Source organism: Bos mutus, chromosome 10 (assembly GCF_027580195.1).
Source record: "Bos mutus isolate GX-2022 chromosome 10, NWIPB_WYAK_1.1, whole genome shotgun sequence".
Lineage (NCBI taxonomy): Eukaryota > Metazoa > Chordata > Mammalia > Artiodactyla > Bovidae > Bos > Bos mutus.
Window position 1 is genome coordinate 16,928,193 of NC_091626.1, and position 16,945 is coordinate 16,945,137.

General features: G+C 51.8%; 1 long non-coding RNA gene across 1 annotated transcript; it reads left to right on the forward strand.

Moving 5' to 3' along the window:
• The first annotated feature begins 10,552 nt into the window (after positions 1 to 10,552).
• Positions 10,553 to 16,577, forward strand: LOC138989488 (uncharacterized). Its single transcript, XR_011465787.1, has 3 exons — positions 10,553 to 10,669; positions 13,300 to 13,565; positions 15,730 to 16,577. It is a non-coding gene; the product is annotated as an uncharacterized lncRNA (long non-coding RNA).
• Positions 16,578 to 16,945: the final 368 nt, after the last annotated feature.

Below are 16,945 nucleotides of genomic sequence, written 5' to 3' on the forward strand. Positions count from 1 at the left end.
TTGCCAGCTCACTGCAGCCCAAACCACAGTGTGGCAGAGACAGGAAAGGTTTGATAAGACTCCCCGCTGGGGGCAGGGATACATGAGTGGGTTCTGGAAGGACCTGTCTCTAGTCCTCACTCAGGGATGGCAAATAGCCTTCAGCTTGCAGGTCAGTGCCAATCAGGTGGCTGGAGAATTTGCCCACAGTGTCAGAGTCATATTCTGGCTCAGCAAAGAAGAGGTCTGTGATTGATTAGCAATGTCTGCGATGGGTGAAGCATCCGAGAGTGGCAGCATGGCCGTGGTGTACTAACGATCCCTGTTAGCTCTATCACATGGCACCTAGGATCCACTCCAACAGTTTTACCTCCCACTCCTCTCCCATCCTTCTCACCTCCAGCCACTCCCAAGTGATTAAGGTTCTCTGACCACATCCTCGAAAACAACACATTACTATACGCTTCAGGCAGCCTTTGTACAGCGTGTTCCCACTGCCTCCATCCTCAACTGCCTGATGAGCTCATTTTCATCCTTCAAAACTCTGTCCTGGCATCACTGCCCCGATCTTGACCTTCACGGAGTTCGTCACTTTCCCTTTTGTACATCATGATCCACAGAGCTGACATTGCTGAGAGACTCCCGGGGCCGGCAGTGGTGCATCAGCTGCAGCACTATTTAGACACCCTGCCTAACGTCCTAAAACGATCCCATTATACACACGGGGACCTGATGCTGAATGATCTTAGGAATTTTCCCCAGGTGCCCAGCTGGGCCGTGTTGGAACTGAGATCTGACCCCAGCTTATCCAAGCCCAAAGCCCATATTTTAATCATCATGCTGTGATCTGCCTGTTGCCTTCTCTCTGTATACAACACCGAGGTGTAATCTTTTATTCACTTGTCTGTCTCCGTCTCTAAACAGTTCCTTCTTAGATGGCAGAAACCATGTCTCTCTCCCATATCCTCGGCAGCTAGCCCGGGGCCCACCATGCAGGAGGCACTCAATAAATGTTGGTTAAACTGGATCCGACAAAAATGGTGGAGAGTTTACTTATCCTGTCCCAATCCTCGTCCAGGGACTTGCCTCAGCCCTGCCTGTCTGATGTGGGCATTAGTCTCTCCACTGTGTCCCACTTTTTGCGACCCCACGGACTGTAGTCCACCAGACTCCTCTGTCTGTGGAATTCGCCAGACAAGAATACTGGAGTGGGTTGCCATTTCCTTCTTCAGGGGTTCTTCCTGACCCAGGGATTGAACCCCTGTCTCCCTCATTGCACCAGATTCTTTACTGTCTGAGCCTCCAGGGAAGCCCTGTCTGATCCAGGCAGTGGATGTTTAATAGAACCTATGAGAGGACAGAATCATGAGTCTTTTTGATGTGGGTGATTTGTCTCCCCAGAGAGATTATAAACTCACAGTGGAAAAGAATAAGGTATGCATCTTTCTTTTTTTTAATTTTCTTGTATATTTTTCTTCCTGTTTTTCACTTCTTATTTATTGAGTGCTTCCGTTGTTTCAGGCCGGGGCTGGGTCCGAGGGAACATGTGCCCTCCTGACGCATTGTGTGGGCTCTGTGGACAATCCACTGGTTTAAAACACAAGTTCCCTGACTCCCCTCAACCCTCCAGATTCTGACTCTGTAGGACCAGGGCAAAGCTGTGCACTACCCAGCTTTATCATTATTATTATTAATTTATTTATTTGGCTGCACCAGGTCTTTGTATGACATACGGGTTCTCTTTTTTTTTTCTTTTTTTAACTTGTAGCATGAGGGATCTTTTAGCTGTGGCACGCAGAATCTTTAGCTGTGGCATGTGAACTCTTAGTTGCAGCATGTGGAATCTAGTTCCCCAACCAGGGATCAAACTCAGGCCCCCTGGATTGGCAGCATGGAATCTTAGCCGCTAGACCACCAGGGACGTCCCTGCACTGCCCAACTTTGACTACATTTCTGATGCAAAGCCATCAGCAGCCGCCAATCTGTTGAAATTCCCAAGTTCTCATCTCACCATCAATGGTGCTGGCAACCCAGTGATGAACTGAAGGTCTGGTTGTGCAGGGAAGGCGGTACATTGGGTGTCCTGGTCTCCCCTCTGCCTGCAAGAGGACTGAGGGTCCTAATTCCATCTATTCTTCTTTCAGACTCAAACACCTCTTCCCTGAGGAATGCTCTCTGGTCCCTCAGGCTGGGTTCAAAGCAGTCACTTCTCCCATCATAGACGAGCCTCCCTGAGATGGCCTGGTTATTTGCCTCACACCCAGCCTAGACTATGAGCCCCCTGAGGGGAAAAGATTCTTATTAATTGATTTTGTCCACCCAGAGTTTGTTGAATTGTCACTGGCTTTTCCATGCCCATGACTGAGGAAAAATGCTGACTGGTGATTTCGTTAGCAAGCCAACCATAGCCAGAACTCCAAGGAGCAGTAGCAATGATGCAGGCCTTGGAACCAGCTAGACCTGGGTTCCCCTCTAGGGTCTTGCTATTAGTGGCGTGACTTGGAATGCATACCGTACTTCTCTGAGCCTCATTGTCCTCGCCAGTAAAATGGAAGTAACTACATCTGTACCTCACAAAGCTGTGAAAGTGAAAGTCGCTCAGTTGTGTCCAACTCTTTGGGACCCCGTAGACCATACAGTCCATGGAATTCTCCAAGCCAGAATACTGGAGTGAGTAGCCTTTCCCTTTTCCAGGGGATCTTCCCAACCCAGGGATCAAACCCAGGTCTCCCGCTTTGCAAGCGGATTCTTTACCAGCTGAGCCACAAGGGAAGTCCAAGAATACTGGAGTGGGTAGCTTATCCCTTCTCCAGCAGATCTTCCCGACCCAGGAATCAAACCGGGGTCTCCTGCATTGCAGGCAGATTCTTTACCAATGAGCTATGAGGGAAGCCCAGGAATAAATGATAATAAATGTATGTGGAATCTAGAAAAATGGTACAGATGAGCCTATTTGCACAGCTGGAATAGAGACACAGATGCAGAGTACAGACATGTGGACACAAAGCCGGGTGAGGGCAGGGATGAATTGGGAGAATGGAATTGATACACATACTCTACTATTTATAAAATAGATAACTAGTGGGAACCTGGTGTAGAGTGCAGGGAGCTCAGCTCAGTGCTCTGTGATGACCTGGGGGTGGGGGAGGTGGGGTATGGGATGGGGAAGGTGGGGAGGGAGGGAGACCCAAGAGGGAGGGGATATATGTATACACAGAGCTGATTCACTGCATTGTACAGCAGAAACTAGCACAACATTGTAAAGAAACTATATTCCAATTTTTTTTAACGCATATAATAGAAAAGGCCCCAAAAATTATAAAACAATTCTAGAGAGCCCATGACTCCTCCTGCCCTGCCCTGCCCTGCCCTACCTTGACCAAGTCCCCCTTCTTGTGCTGAGACTCTCCCAGCTGGCCATGCACCTGCCTGAATGTCCTCTTCCAACAGGCTCTTACTTGGTGAGGTCAGCCTGCTCCTCTGGGTCCTGGTTAAGGCAGAGGTTTTCTGTCCAGGCTTTTAGATGAATCATCGTTTCATTAAGGCTAAAATGTGCCTTTTCTAAGCTCCGGGCAGCACAGGATACGATTCCCCAAGAGGTCCCAAGCTCAATAAGCAAACACTGGGTTTGTGACACATCTGAATTCCGGTCGCACTGCCTCCTGATGGAGCTCAGGATGAGGGTGTCCTCTTCTTAGTTTTCCCAGGTTCCCCTCAGAGCCTGTATGCTACAGAGCTCACCACATCAATTGGCATCTTGGAATGCGGAGGCGCCTTCCACACGCACTTGATGAGCGTCGTGGGCTCTTCCTAGGCCTGGGCAGAGCAAAGGGAGACCCTGTCCCCGCCAGCAGGGGCGGGTGGTCTCCTTCCTTCCACAGAGCTGTGGCGGGCACAGTGGACAGTACAGCAAAGTGAGGTACATAGAATTCAGAGGAGCATTGCTCCAGACAGAATTTGTGGAGAGGAACGAATGTGCTGTGAGCGCCTCCCGTGCGCCAGGCTGAGGCTGTTCACAGACATCAGTGTCTTGACCCTGGTGTTGATCCTAACAGATAGCCTCGTTTTACAAATAAGGACACTGAGATGTAAGAATGTAAGTGGCTTGAACCTGGCATGGGGAAAGTCAGCGACCATTCATGATCCAAACTCCCCAACTTTGACTCCAGAACTGTCTCCCCCCAAAGAAAAGTAAAGGGTCTCAGTTCTCATGGGCTGGAATGTGATCTTCCAGCATCTTCCCAGTCATCCCACCCTCCCCCGAGTGGGTCCCACCCAGAGCCAAGTAAGGACAGTCTGAGTCCCCAAGCTAGCAGGCCAGGAGCCAGCATGTTCCAAACCTGACCCCCTCACCCAGAAGCTGCTAGCAGCTATTGCTCCCACAGGAAGCCACATAACACAGTGCTCTCAAACCAGGCCTTGGTGGCACAGAGACTCAGGTTTGAATTCCAGTTCCTCCAGCCTCTGGCTGTGTGACTTTAGGTAAGTCACTTGACCTCTCTGAGCATCTTGTGAAACTGGGAAAAGAATCTTCAGTTCAGAGGATTTTTGTACAAATGCAGACAATACAAAGCACGTGGCTCATGGGGAGGGCTCAGTCAATGCTGATTATTCTCATGAGTTCCTCAGAAGGCAGCACATCCTCCAGAGAATGAATCATCACCCCCCTCCGCTGCTTCCATCTTCTCCCAGTCCCTTATCTCCCACCAGGAAGAGAGATAACTAAATATCTCTAGGCAGGAGAGAGAAAATAACTAGGTAGGAGCTGGCTGCCTCTGCATAGGAGTTTAAATTTTTATGAAGTGAGGAAATTTCCTCTCCCCTTTCCAAGCGCCTGGCTTAATGAGCCCAGTCAGAAGGAAAACATTCACTGGTTCTCTCAGGTGGGCACCTGGGCAGGAAAAGCAGGTCGTCCCTGGGGCCCACCTGTCCCAGGCCTGCTGAATGAGAAGAGGGCATTTCCTCTGTGATGCCAGGCATCAGAGGTGAAAATAGATTGAATTTTCTTATAATGGGTCTTTAACACTTAAATGTACTTCTAGGCTCTAGGGATAGCCAGGATTTGAAAAGCCCAATGTATAGAACAAGTCTTTTCTTTTTAATTGCACACGCCAAGGATTAGGTGTTTTTCTGTTTTGCTTGTTTGTGTGTGTTTTAATATTTACTTATTTGGCTGCACTGGGTCTTCATTGCAGCATGCAGGGTCTTTTAGTTATGGCATGCAGAATTCTTAGTTGCAGCGTGTGAGATCTTTTTTTTTTTTTTTTCAGTTGTAACACGTGAACTCTTCTCACAGCATGTGGGATCTAGTTCCCAGACCAGGGATCAAACCATGGCCCCTGCATTGGGAGCACAAAGTCTTAGCCACTGGACCACCAGGGAAGTCTGTATAGTTTTATCAGGAGACCAGGAGGTCTCAGCGATTCAAGGCTTAGGACCCAAGAGCATGCGCATAATTGCTTAGAGAGTCCCCCGAAGTCAGGAGCACCGGCGGGCCTGCTTCATGTAGCCTTGTGACCACTTGTCAGGCCAAAAACCTTGACTCTGTGTGTCAGAGTCTTGAATCTCACAGACCTGCCTCTGCAAACGTGTCTTCCAAGATCACACAAGCAGCCTTTTACCAAAACTTGTGAAAAACAGTTCTTTGTCTGGGGGCAGTAGATGAATAGACGCAGTCAATGCTTTCACCTGAGAGGTGGGCCAGGTCCTGCGTTTCAGACCCTCTTTGCCAAGATCCTACTCCTCCCCTTCACGAGCCCATAGAGTTACCACGGTGACCGGGTGTGCCTAGGGGTGCAGGTGTGAGCAGGTGGAGGAGAAGGAGACCTATCACCTGCTGGTACTTCAAGAGCATGAGGCTCCCACACAAACAACCCAGAGGCACCCCAAGCCCTCCTCATGGAGCCAGGCTGGCTTCGGATCCCAGCTCTGCCATTGGGTGTGTAGCCTCCAGCAAGTCACTGAACCTCTCTACGCCTTGGCTTCCTTTGCAGGGCAAGGAGGAATATAAATGCTTCACTGGATTAAATAACAATGACTGTGCCTGTGGTACCATTTGAGATCAAGATCTGGAATCTATTATTATTCACAATAGCCCTTCTGACCAAGGAGGAGGGTTGGGTGCCCATCCACTTCCTCCTCAAAGACACACAGCTGCTGTCGGTGTACATTCTAGGGGTTCTTCCCTCATCATAGTGTCCTTGTCCCCAATATCTGCTTCACCTGGGTGCCACCTGCATCTTCTGACCTCCCTTGGCCTCATCTTACCTCCAGAAAGCACCTGAAATGCCCCAGCACTGACCAGGTGTGTTGGAGGGAAGGCTCAGGTCTCCAAGAAGAGACCAAGGCGGGGGGGGGTGGGGGTGGGGGGGCTTTGGGAGAAATTAAACTAAACTGGAAGAGACTTGGGACCTGGGGAGAGGAGATCTTGGAAGTTGGGGCACAGGGGTTCCAGCCCCAGTTCTGCCATCAATCCGCTGAGTGACCTAAGCAAAGCCCTCTCTGCTGCTGCTGGTGCTGCTGAGTTGCTTCAGTCGTGTCTGACTCTGTGCGACCCCATAGATGGTAGCCCACCAGGCTCCCCTGTCCCTGGGATTCTCCAGGCAAGAACACTGGAGTGGGTTGCCATTTCCTTCTCCAATGCATGAAAGTGAAAAGTGAGAGTGAAGTCGCTCAGTCGTGTCTGACTCTTAGCGACCCCATGGACTGCAGCCCACCAGGCTCCTCTGTCCATGGGATTTTCCCACTGGAGTGGGGTCCCATTGCCTTGAAACAAAGGGTTGGAGCAGAGCTGAGAATTTCCATCTATACTGTTTGGGGACACGTCCATGCCCAGCAAGGACCCAGGAGGGCAAGGTCAAGATGGTGCAGCTCTCTCTGTATCTTTTTACACATTAGGAGTCCATGGGCACTTTAACTGAGAAAAACCAACTCTTGCAAATCAGAACTGCCAATCAACCAACCTGGGCATCTGCCTAGACCCTGGGTGGAGTAAGGAGGAGGCAGTCAGTTAAGTTTCTGAATGAATGAAGGAAAGAAAGGGCCTCAGAGATGGGGAGGGCAAGCCCAATGGAAGGGAAGGTCAAAAGGAGGAAGGAGAAAAACTGGCAAACAGGAAGGGGGAGTGTCTAGAACAAGAAAGGAGATGAAAGGAGAGGGGTGGGTACAGGCTTCCAGGGCACCCACAGGCGGGCCCACACATCAGCCTCATGGAGGGCTGGCTAACCTGAAGGCCAGGAGGGGCTGCTTTCCCCGGCTCATAGCTCCACCATCTTCTGCTCTGAATATTTGATGGCTCCACCCGAAGGATAGTGCTTCCTGGGTTGGGAGCATGGAGAGGTGGAAGCAAAGCCAGTAATGAGCCCTCCCAGGTCCTCTCATGCAGTAGCCGTGCCTGCATCTGGGAACCAACTGGGCCCTCCCTCCACAACACAGCCCCCTGCACCCAAGTGCTGCTTGTTCGTTCTGATGGAAATCCGCAGCATAAGAGCCGAGGGTCTCACACAGCTAATGGCCAGAGCTGGGGCACCGGGCTGGATGGCCTGGCCTCCATCCCACCCATTTTCTTGTTAGACTCTCAGCCTGCTATGGAGTTCACCCAGGTTACAATGCTCAATAGTTCCAAGGCCTGACATCTGATACCTCCATCATCTGGGAGACAGGTGGACTGATTTTACAGATGAGAAAATGAGGTTTGGAGACAGAAGCTTGCCCAAGTCCACACGGTTACTTGGGGTAAAAGCAGCCCTCGAGCCTGTGATTTCAAAACTGGTGCTCTTTTCAACAATAACAACCACTTCATATCAGTCATATCATGTCAGTCTGTTATTCGTTTGCACCACAAGATTAAAAAGGAACAAAAAGCCAGAACAAGGAACAAGCTGGAGGGCTTGAGAAACGAGTCTTCCCAGTGTCAAGTCCAAGGAAAGAAGGGACCGTATATTTGTCCCCATTTCCTAGATGTAGGGTGGGCCACCTACATCCTCACTTTACAGATGAGGAAACTGAGGCTCAAGAGGGTTAAAGAATTTGCCCCAAGCTTCATCACTGTAGCTGTGTCCATAAGCCATGCTCGTCTGACTCCCGACTCATCTCCCCAGGCTTCACAGAGCACCACTGGGCCCCCACTACTATGCTTTTGTTGGGAAGACACCAGAGGGCTAGATCTTGAGGTCCCTAACCTTGAGGAACCAGTGGCACTTAAGGAGGGGGTAGAATAACGTCACTCCCTGTAGGAGAGTTCCCTGCTTCTCCCAGCAGGCCAGGACTCACACACACTATTCGCCCTCGTGCTTTCCCATTATGGCCTGAATCACAGGCCTCCTGGGATGATGGGGAGAGTCTCCATTTGAAGTCTCTGCTGTTTTCTAGAACATGCAAGACCCAGGTCTGGCTGGCCCAGAACAGAGCCTGGGACATGGAGGTGTTCGTAAACCCTTGATCAAGGAATGAGCGCATGGATGGATAGATAGATGGAAGGACGAATGGACAGACAAACAACTGCTTGAAGCAGGCAGGGCAGTGGGAGGTCAGAGAATAGAGAGACAAGAATATAAACTCGGAAGCCCAGGGGAAAGTGTCAAAGAGAAAAGGTTCCTTGTATGTGCTGTGAGGAAAACAGCGGAGCAGCAGCCTATATCTAGGGCAGAGTTTACTGGAAAGAGACAAGCTCTGGGGCCACGTGGAGAGGTGGCCAGGAGACCAGGGTCAGTTTCCTCTGTGCTCACAACTCGCTGGCGACCTTATTTGGGATCTTGGCCCCTCTGAGCCTCAGGCATTTCTGCTGTAAACAGAGAGGGTGGGGTTGACCTCACCAAAGTTTGAGTTCCCTTCTAATTCCAAAACTCTTTATGCAGCCCAGCCAGCAGCTCTCACAACTTTCTCCCTCGGGCCAAAAGCCCCAGCCCCAGTCCAGGGGCCCTGAAACCCTGCCTGGACTGACCCTGAAGTGACCACGCGGCTGCAGAAACCTATGATTTTCCCTAAATCACCCCAAGCCCACATGGGGCCATGGGGCCCAGCTGGATCTTACAGCCACAAAACCCAGCTCTGCTGAATCTTGGTTCTGTGACTTTGGGCAAGTCACCGTGAACCTTGGGGCCCTCATCCGTGACGCAGGATAGAAGCTATGTACCCACTCCCACCCCCCACCCCCACCCTCAGGTACCTTGAGCTCTATGAAAACCAGGTTTGTGTAAGAGTTTAGGCTCAGTGAAGCTCTGGAGGCAAAGGTCAGACAGCCGCATGGAGGAAGTTGTCTTTGAGTTCTCCGCTCGCCGGGCCCCTCTTGCTCCCACAAGCGCCCTGAGTCCTGGAGCTGCGCCCCCTACAATGATCCTAGTCCCAGTGGCAGTGACTCCAGCGTTACTTCTGTCCCTGGGTGTGTTAATGGAGGAAATCCTCTGAAAGCCAGATGCGGGCTCTCTGATGGGGCAGTTTCCTGCCAGCAGTGAAGGGAGCTGGCAGGACAAGAAGCCATTCAGAAACTGTCATTCAGCTGCCCACTCCACATGCTTCTGCGAAATGCCTGGAGTCCAAACATCCCGGCGACAGGCGCACCTCCCCAGACTCCAGCATCTGACCCTTTTTGGGGCTGTTCTGGCTGGTAGGAGTGACAGAGCCAAGACGCCCGAACATCCCTCAGGGCACCTCTCGTCCACCCGTCACTGCACAGACAGGGCCTCCCAAGGGGTGGGGGAGTCAGCCCCAGGCCCCCGCCTCTTAACTGCACATGCTGTGTTCCCAAGGCGCTTCCCAGCTCCCCAGATCACGATGATGACTGTGGCAGAGGGGACAGCCCTGCAAGATTCCTCCACCTGGGGCATGGGGGCATGTGAAGGGCCAGGGGCCTGAGAACTGAACCTGGCCCCCCCCATCCTGGCGGTGGGGGGGGTGTTCAGGATGCCACATCCTCACTAGGAGGCTCAGATTTGGGTGCCAAATTCAAGCCATCTGCTCTCCAGCTGCAGAACACCCCCATCCCTAAGGAAGTGTCACGCCTTCACTTTCCAGCCCTCAGGTTCTCCCCTCAAACCCAGACACCACCCTCTAGCTTGGTCTTAGACACCAAAACAGCGACCCCTGCTGGTGGTTAGGTGTTTGTAACTCAGGCTCCAGCATTCAGATGCCTCAGGGCCATCTGGGCAGCAAGATGGGTATTGGGCACAGACAGAGGAACCTGGATGCCCGTTCTATCCCTCGGCCTGGGGGCAAAGTCCCAGAGGGAGACCCCTGGCTCCCGGTCTTCAGGGGCCCTCCTGAAAGCCTCCAGGCCTGCCCGCCCCAGAGCACTTTCTTCTGCTCAAACAAGGCCTTTCAATGCCAAGGGCAGCTGTCTTCTCATCCTTACACTCTGCTGCTTATACAGACTGATGCAAAGCTGAGTGATTCTGAAAGGCAGGGCTCACTAGAGCTTCTTGAGTAATCTAGGCCCTTACTCTACTTCAGTCAAAATCCCCTTCCTTTGGGGACAGTGAGGGGGAGAAATCTGATTAAGTCATGCGCACTTGGGTGTGGCTGACAGGACTACTGAAGGGGTGGGGAGAGCTGGGGAGGGTGACTGTCTGGGTACCTTGCTGACTCCAAATAGAGGGAGAAATCTGAGACAGCTGACCAACCCATGAAAGCAGACCTGAGGGTAGTTCAAGAGAGGATCCAAGGGATTTGAAAGGTCCCTGACATCCCTGACAAGGTAAGGACCTCCACAATCCATTACGCATTTGCAAGGTTAATCCTAGAGTTACAGACCCTCAGAGTGGAAAGGACCTTAAAAGCCAAGGGGACACTTGGGGTTTGTGAATCCAGACACACTGACACACATTCGCCACTTCAGAGTCAACCTGCAGGGGAAGGTCTGGGGAGCAGAGCTGGGCTGATGGTGAGCCCTGTGCTATCCAGTTATCTTCTGCTGGAAACGCCCGAAGGGGCCCTGGAGAAGCTCCAGAGAGGGCAGAGTGGCTGGCCTACTGGACGCAGCCTCAGTGGGCCAGCTGTTCCATCTCAGCCAACAGAGAAATGCGGGGAGAAAGAAGTGTCAGTGGTTTGAGCCCAGGCCGAGGCGTTTGTGCAGCCGCTCACAGCAGAGTCCCAGCCATGGGTTTTAGTAAAGGGTGCATGATGAGATGATATGAAGCAAATTACTGAGGCAGGGCCACAAAACAAATCCCCCTCTGTTCTTAGGGTAATGAGCCTATGACCTTGGCAGAGCCTGTGCAGAGAGAGGCTCTGAGGGAGTGAATGGCTGGCATTCTCATCACACTCAAAGGCCCACTGCCACCATACTCTACCCCCCACAATTCAGAGGTAGCTGTCTTTTCTTCTCCTTCCCTCCCTGCTTCCTTCCCCAACCTGTTTCCCTGCCTTTAACTTGAGCTACACAACTTGAGCGGTGCTCCAGGCCAGGCACCTGTGCTGGGTATCACGGGGGCACCCAGCTGTGACTCAGGCAGGGTTGCCCCCCACGCAAGGGGCTGTTGGAGTCACAGGCATAACCCTGAGTCAGCTCAGAACTCAAACTCACGGCTTGGGATGCCAAGAACAGCACTTTGAATTATCCTCTATTGCTTGTGTAGACAGGGCTAAGCTGAGTATCAGACCTCAGGGCAGGGCCCGCCCTGCCCACAGCACTGCACTCACTGGTGTTAAAACCTGCCAAAAAGTGGATTTGAATGGAGGGGTAGGAAGATTGGTTTTTACTGAGCCTGTAGCATGAGTCAGGCCCAGTCAATAGGTATCTCATTTACTCACACTGGCCTGCAGAGGAAGGGATTAGCATCTCCAATTTGCTTTGAAGAACTAAGATTCAGAAAGGTTAAACGACTCATCAAAGCCGCACAGCCAGAAACTGGTGTGACCTCAAAGCCCCAGGAGGAGGGAGGGGGAGTGGAGGGAGCTGAGGTTGGAGTGGGTGGTGTCTGGTGGTGTGACTTCTGGCTACCCTGCCCCCAGCCTGTGCTGGCCCCGCCCACACACAGCTTGCACACACTTCAGCCCTCCCATCCACACACGTCTGGGGTGCAGAGCGCAGCCAGGCCCGCCAAGCATGAGGCAGGGTTGAATTCTGCCCCCACACCAAGATGCAAAAGAGGGAGAGTCAGGCATAGAGGCCCCTCCCAGCTCCTCCCTCACCTCCCCCAGTCTGCCGCAGCCTCAGCCTCCCCAGGGTCAGCATCAAAGATTCATCAAAGCTGAAGCCCAGCAAAGTGTGCGCTTCACATCTCTAAATGTGCTTCTTCCCAATGAAAAATTCAGTGGGAAAACGCAGGGAGTTAAAGGCAGGGAAACAGGTTGGGAAAGGAAGCAGGGAGGGAAGGAAAAGAAAAGAGACCTACCTCTGAATTGTGGTTCTGCTGAATTCGCCCACATTTATGGAGCATCTGCCTCAAGTAGGACCTTGAGCCTGACACCAAGGCAGGGCTGTAAAATACAGTTGCCCAGGCTGTGCACTGCACAACTCCAGAAGATTCATTCCCAGAGACAACAGAGGTGGTTCTGCAGAGGAAGCAGGCTGGCTCCCACCCAGATGGTGTGGGAGTCAGGAGGCCTGGCTTCTGCTCATCTAACATTCTGAGTCTTAGATTTCTCATGTCCAAACAGGGGTTTACAGTACTCACACTTCTCATCTCCCAGTGTCTCAAGGAAGACTCACAGGGTGTTAATTGATGTGATAAAAAGAGAGAAAGCAGATAACTCCTCCCACAGAAAAGCCCAAACAGTGGATTCAGGAATAAAGAGGAAGAGGGAACTGCTTCCAGGTGGGGAGACTGGAGAAGGTAATATTTGATACAGGTTGTAAAGAATGAGGAGGCATTCTACAGGCAAGCCAGTGGGGTCAGGGTGCAGCATTGCAGGCCAGGCAGGGGGACAGCGTGAGCTAAGGCCTGGAAGTGGGAGTGAAGAGCTGGGGCAATGGAAGGGAATGTGTGGTTTGGCCTAGGAGGAGCTGGCGCAGGGAGTAAGGAGGGGAGAGCATGGGTTTAGTCTCCAATAAGATAGCAGAAGACCCCAGGGTCCCTGCAGGGAAGGCCTGGGGTAGCCCAAAAGTGTGCTGAGAAGTCAGAAGCCTGTTCCCCTCTGCCCCTCGCTGGTTTTGTCATTTGAGATGAGTCACAGCCTCCCTCAAGTCTCAGTTTCCTCATCTGTAAAATGAGGATTTCAGACAAGTTCCTCTTGTGGCTAATTTGGTCTGTACTTCTAGTTCTAAGAAGCTGGTTGTTGACCATGGGGTGTCACAGGAAGCTTAGACTGACAAGACCTGCCCTGTGCTTCCCTGTTCCCCAGAGAGCACTCCCATCCTTACCCTACACCCCCATTTTGAAACAGCCTTGGGTTACTGTGCTGCACGGATGCGAGCCTCCCTGGAGTGAGGCTGCACCTTCCTCCTGGCTGAAGACTGAGCTCAGCAGGACTCCAGCCCCACCCTTCAGATAAGCCAGGAACACCCACACCTGGAGCTGCCCCTGAGCCAGCAAGCAGCCTCACAGCCCTGGTGTCATTGGCTGAGACCCAGGAACCCTCAGGGAGAGCAGCTGCTCACCACATACCACACATCCTGCACACCAGCATCCCTAGTCAGACTGAACCAAAAGGTAAGCCTCCACTTCCTGGTCAGGCCTGATGGCTCCCTGTGAAAAGCAGAGCGACCCCCATGGAATGGCAGTTCCATGACACCTGGTCCCTGGGCAGGGTTAGTGGGCTTCTTGCTGCTCGGCCAAAACCCTCCCCTTCCCCACAAGCACTGCGATGCTTTCTCAGCTTGATTCTGGGGGCAACACAGAGAAGTAGTGGCTTGTGGCTTGGACTTTGGGGTCAGTGGTGCGAGTTGAGATTCTCAGCCCCACTCCTTGCTAGTAGAATGATCCTGACCTTGAACCACTTCCCTATTTTTTCTAAGTTTCCACTTGCTCCCCTTCATAAAATAGGAATAATAACATCTCCCTTCTAGGGTTATTGTGAAGATGAAATGTAGTCATGTTTTAAGGTACCCTGCCTAGGTGCCTTAAGGCCCCGAACATAAGGGTTGAGTTGTAGAAGATGGTAGAGTTTGCTGGTGGGGTGCCCTTGGACCAAGTGGAGGACTTGCAACATACCAAGTGGGTCTCCAGAGGGGCTTCCCATGAGGTGCAGTGGTAAAGAATCTGTCTGCAAATGCAGGAGACTCAGGAGACACCAGTTCAATCCCTGGGTCAGGAATATCCCCTGGCGTAGAAAATGGCAACCAGCTCCACTATTCCTGCCTGGAAAATTCTATGGACAGAGGAGCCTGGAGGGCTACAGTCCAGGGGGTCGCAAAGAGTCAGACATGACTGAACGACGGAGCACAAGGTGAATTCTTCAAGGTGTGACTGGCAGGGGCAGAAGTTACAGTGTTGGGTTGCTTGGCTCCACAGCGCCCCCTTCCTACCAAGCAAGGCCACTACCACCAAGCAAGGCCACGACCACGACCGGCGCAGCCACGACTTGAGCGCCCTCCAGTGGTCGCTCCTCTGCCCTCGGGCACCACAGCTTAGTCCCCACAACACTCAAGACTCTGCCCGACAGCAGCAGGTGCCTTTTGGCCCCAGAAAAACAAAACAGCCCAATTGCAATACCTTGCAGGCTTCTCAAGCTTATAGTCCCCCAGATTAAGCGAGATCAAATTTTTACCATAGGCATATGAGTTATGTTAAAAAATACGAAGAAACAAGGGCTGCCCTGGTGGCTTAATGATAAAAAAAAAAATCTACTTGCCAATGCAAGAGACATGGGTTCAATCCCTGCTCTGGGCAGATCCCACATGCCTCGGAGCAACCAAGCCTGTGTGCCACAAATATTGAGCCTGTGCGCCACAACTATTGAGCCTGTGCGCCACAACTATTGAGCCTGTGCTCTAGAACCCGAGAGCCACACCACTGAGCCCACAGGCCTGGAGCCCATGCTCAGCAACAAGAGCAGCCACCGCAATGAGAAGCCACGCATGGCAGCTAGAGAGTAGCTCCTGCTTGCCACAGCTAGAGAAAAGGCCGAGCAGCAACAGAGACCCAGCACAGACAAATAAATACGTTTTTAAAATATGAAGAAACAAATGATTTGTTTTTAAATAAAAAATACAATGGAGATGGAAGGGGGGAAGTTAGGGTGGAAAAAGAGAAAAAAAGGTCCATTTTTCATAAGCTGTGTTGTAGGGATGAAATGAAGTAGAGAACAGGGAAATTTCAGTTCCTAAAACCACTCCTGCAGTGCCTAAAAAAAGAAGAAAGTCCAGTTGGGACAAGGAACGTGAAGCTGTGGGGGGAATGCAGCCCGGCAGGCATGTGTGTGAGCAGAGGGGGCCCCAGGCAGGAGTGCAGCTCATCCAGCCCCTGGTTCTCAGGGGTGGGAGCCCACAGCACCCCCGCCTCTGGGATCTTGGCTGCAGCTGGCTCAGGGCCCTCCCGTTAGTCATGTCAAGTACCTTTAAACTCAGGGTTTTAGAGCCGCCCACAAACGCTCAGGTGAGAATAGCTGTGCATTTCCTGAAATGAGGACGGGGAGATGCACACTCGACCTAAGCAACCCAAATGCCTCCATCCTCCAGATTTCTGGGGTCACCGTTCCTTTAACAGTCCCATAACAAGTCCAAGCATCCATCTCCTGTGACGGGGGAGGGTGGGGGCAGTGCTTCCCAGGATTCCTCTCCGTGGACTTCTGAGCCTCCCCGCAGAATGCAAACATGTTCATAGGACTCTGGTCATTTCTTATTATGTGACTCCCCCTCTCTACCACCCCACACAGCTCCACACAGGGGATCACCGCCTACCAGCTCATAATCTGATTCTCCAGCCACCGCACCCACCACCCTCCTTAGTGTGTCTTCTCAGTCCTGGACGCAGGCCAGTGTCTCCACCCTCCAACTCATCCAAGACCAAACTGATACCTTACGACAACTTTACTGAAGGTGGAAACTAATTGCAACTGCTACCAGATGTTTTTGGTCTTAAAGCTCATAGTCAAAATCTGACCTAGAGTCTGCCCAGCTCCTAGCAGGATTCCAGGTAGGGGGAACAGTCCTAGGAGTCTCCAGGAGTCTGCACAACTCAAAGACCACTCATTTTGGCCCCAGAGAGAGAGAAGAAAATCCGCCTCTCCCCAGTGCAAAGCCTGTGTCCTTTATGTCCTCGGGACACACCTCTCCTTTTGGACAGCTCTGAGCCACACGCATGTGGCCTGAACAGCAGGGCCCAGATGTGACAATCAGAAGGACTCTAAAATACAGCACAAATGAATGTATCTGAGGAAACAAAAACACAACAGACTTGTGGTTGCCTGGGGGAGGGAAGGATTGGGAGTTTGGGATTATCAGATGCAAACATACACAGGATGGGTGCTGCTGTGCAGCGCGGGGAACCATTCAGGATCTTTAATAAACCATAATGGAAAAGAAAAAAAAAGAATGACTTCCCGTTTTCGGAATAACTCTGTTGGGTGAGGGAAGCTCAACAGTAACTCATGCCCAGTTCCACGCACAGTCACCCCGCCCCCAAGAAGATCTGTAGGTTTGGGGGAACGCAGCTCCCACACCTAGTGATGCCTGGTTCTTGGCTCCAGATATCTCGGGAGAAAACGTAAGAAAAGAGGACAGGAACAAGCCACTGTGAGAATATTGTAAATCCAGGTGTTGGATGGGGAGTGGGGTGTAGGCAGGACCCTAACTGCACGGGACCAGACTCTCCTAACGTACCAGGTACGTCCTAAACAAGCCAGAACCTTGCAGGCTGCAGATGCTGATGCTGGTACACTTCACCCATGTTTCAGAGATTCCCCAAGAAAAATGGACAGGCACTTGCTGCCCTGATGAAGAGGTCACTCCCAGAACTGTCCAAGAGATGAATTCCAGTCTTACACTACACTGCTTCAAACGTTCACAAGCCCCCAGAGGAGTTTTTCCAGCTCCAACTTTATTTTAAAATCCAGGCTCTACCTACCGGGTACTCCATATAAACATGGAGAA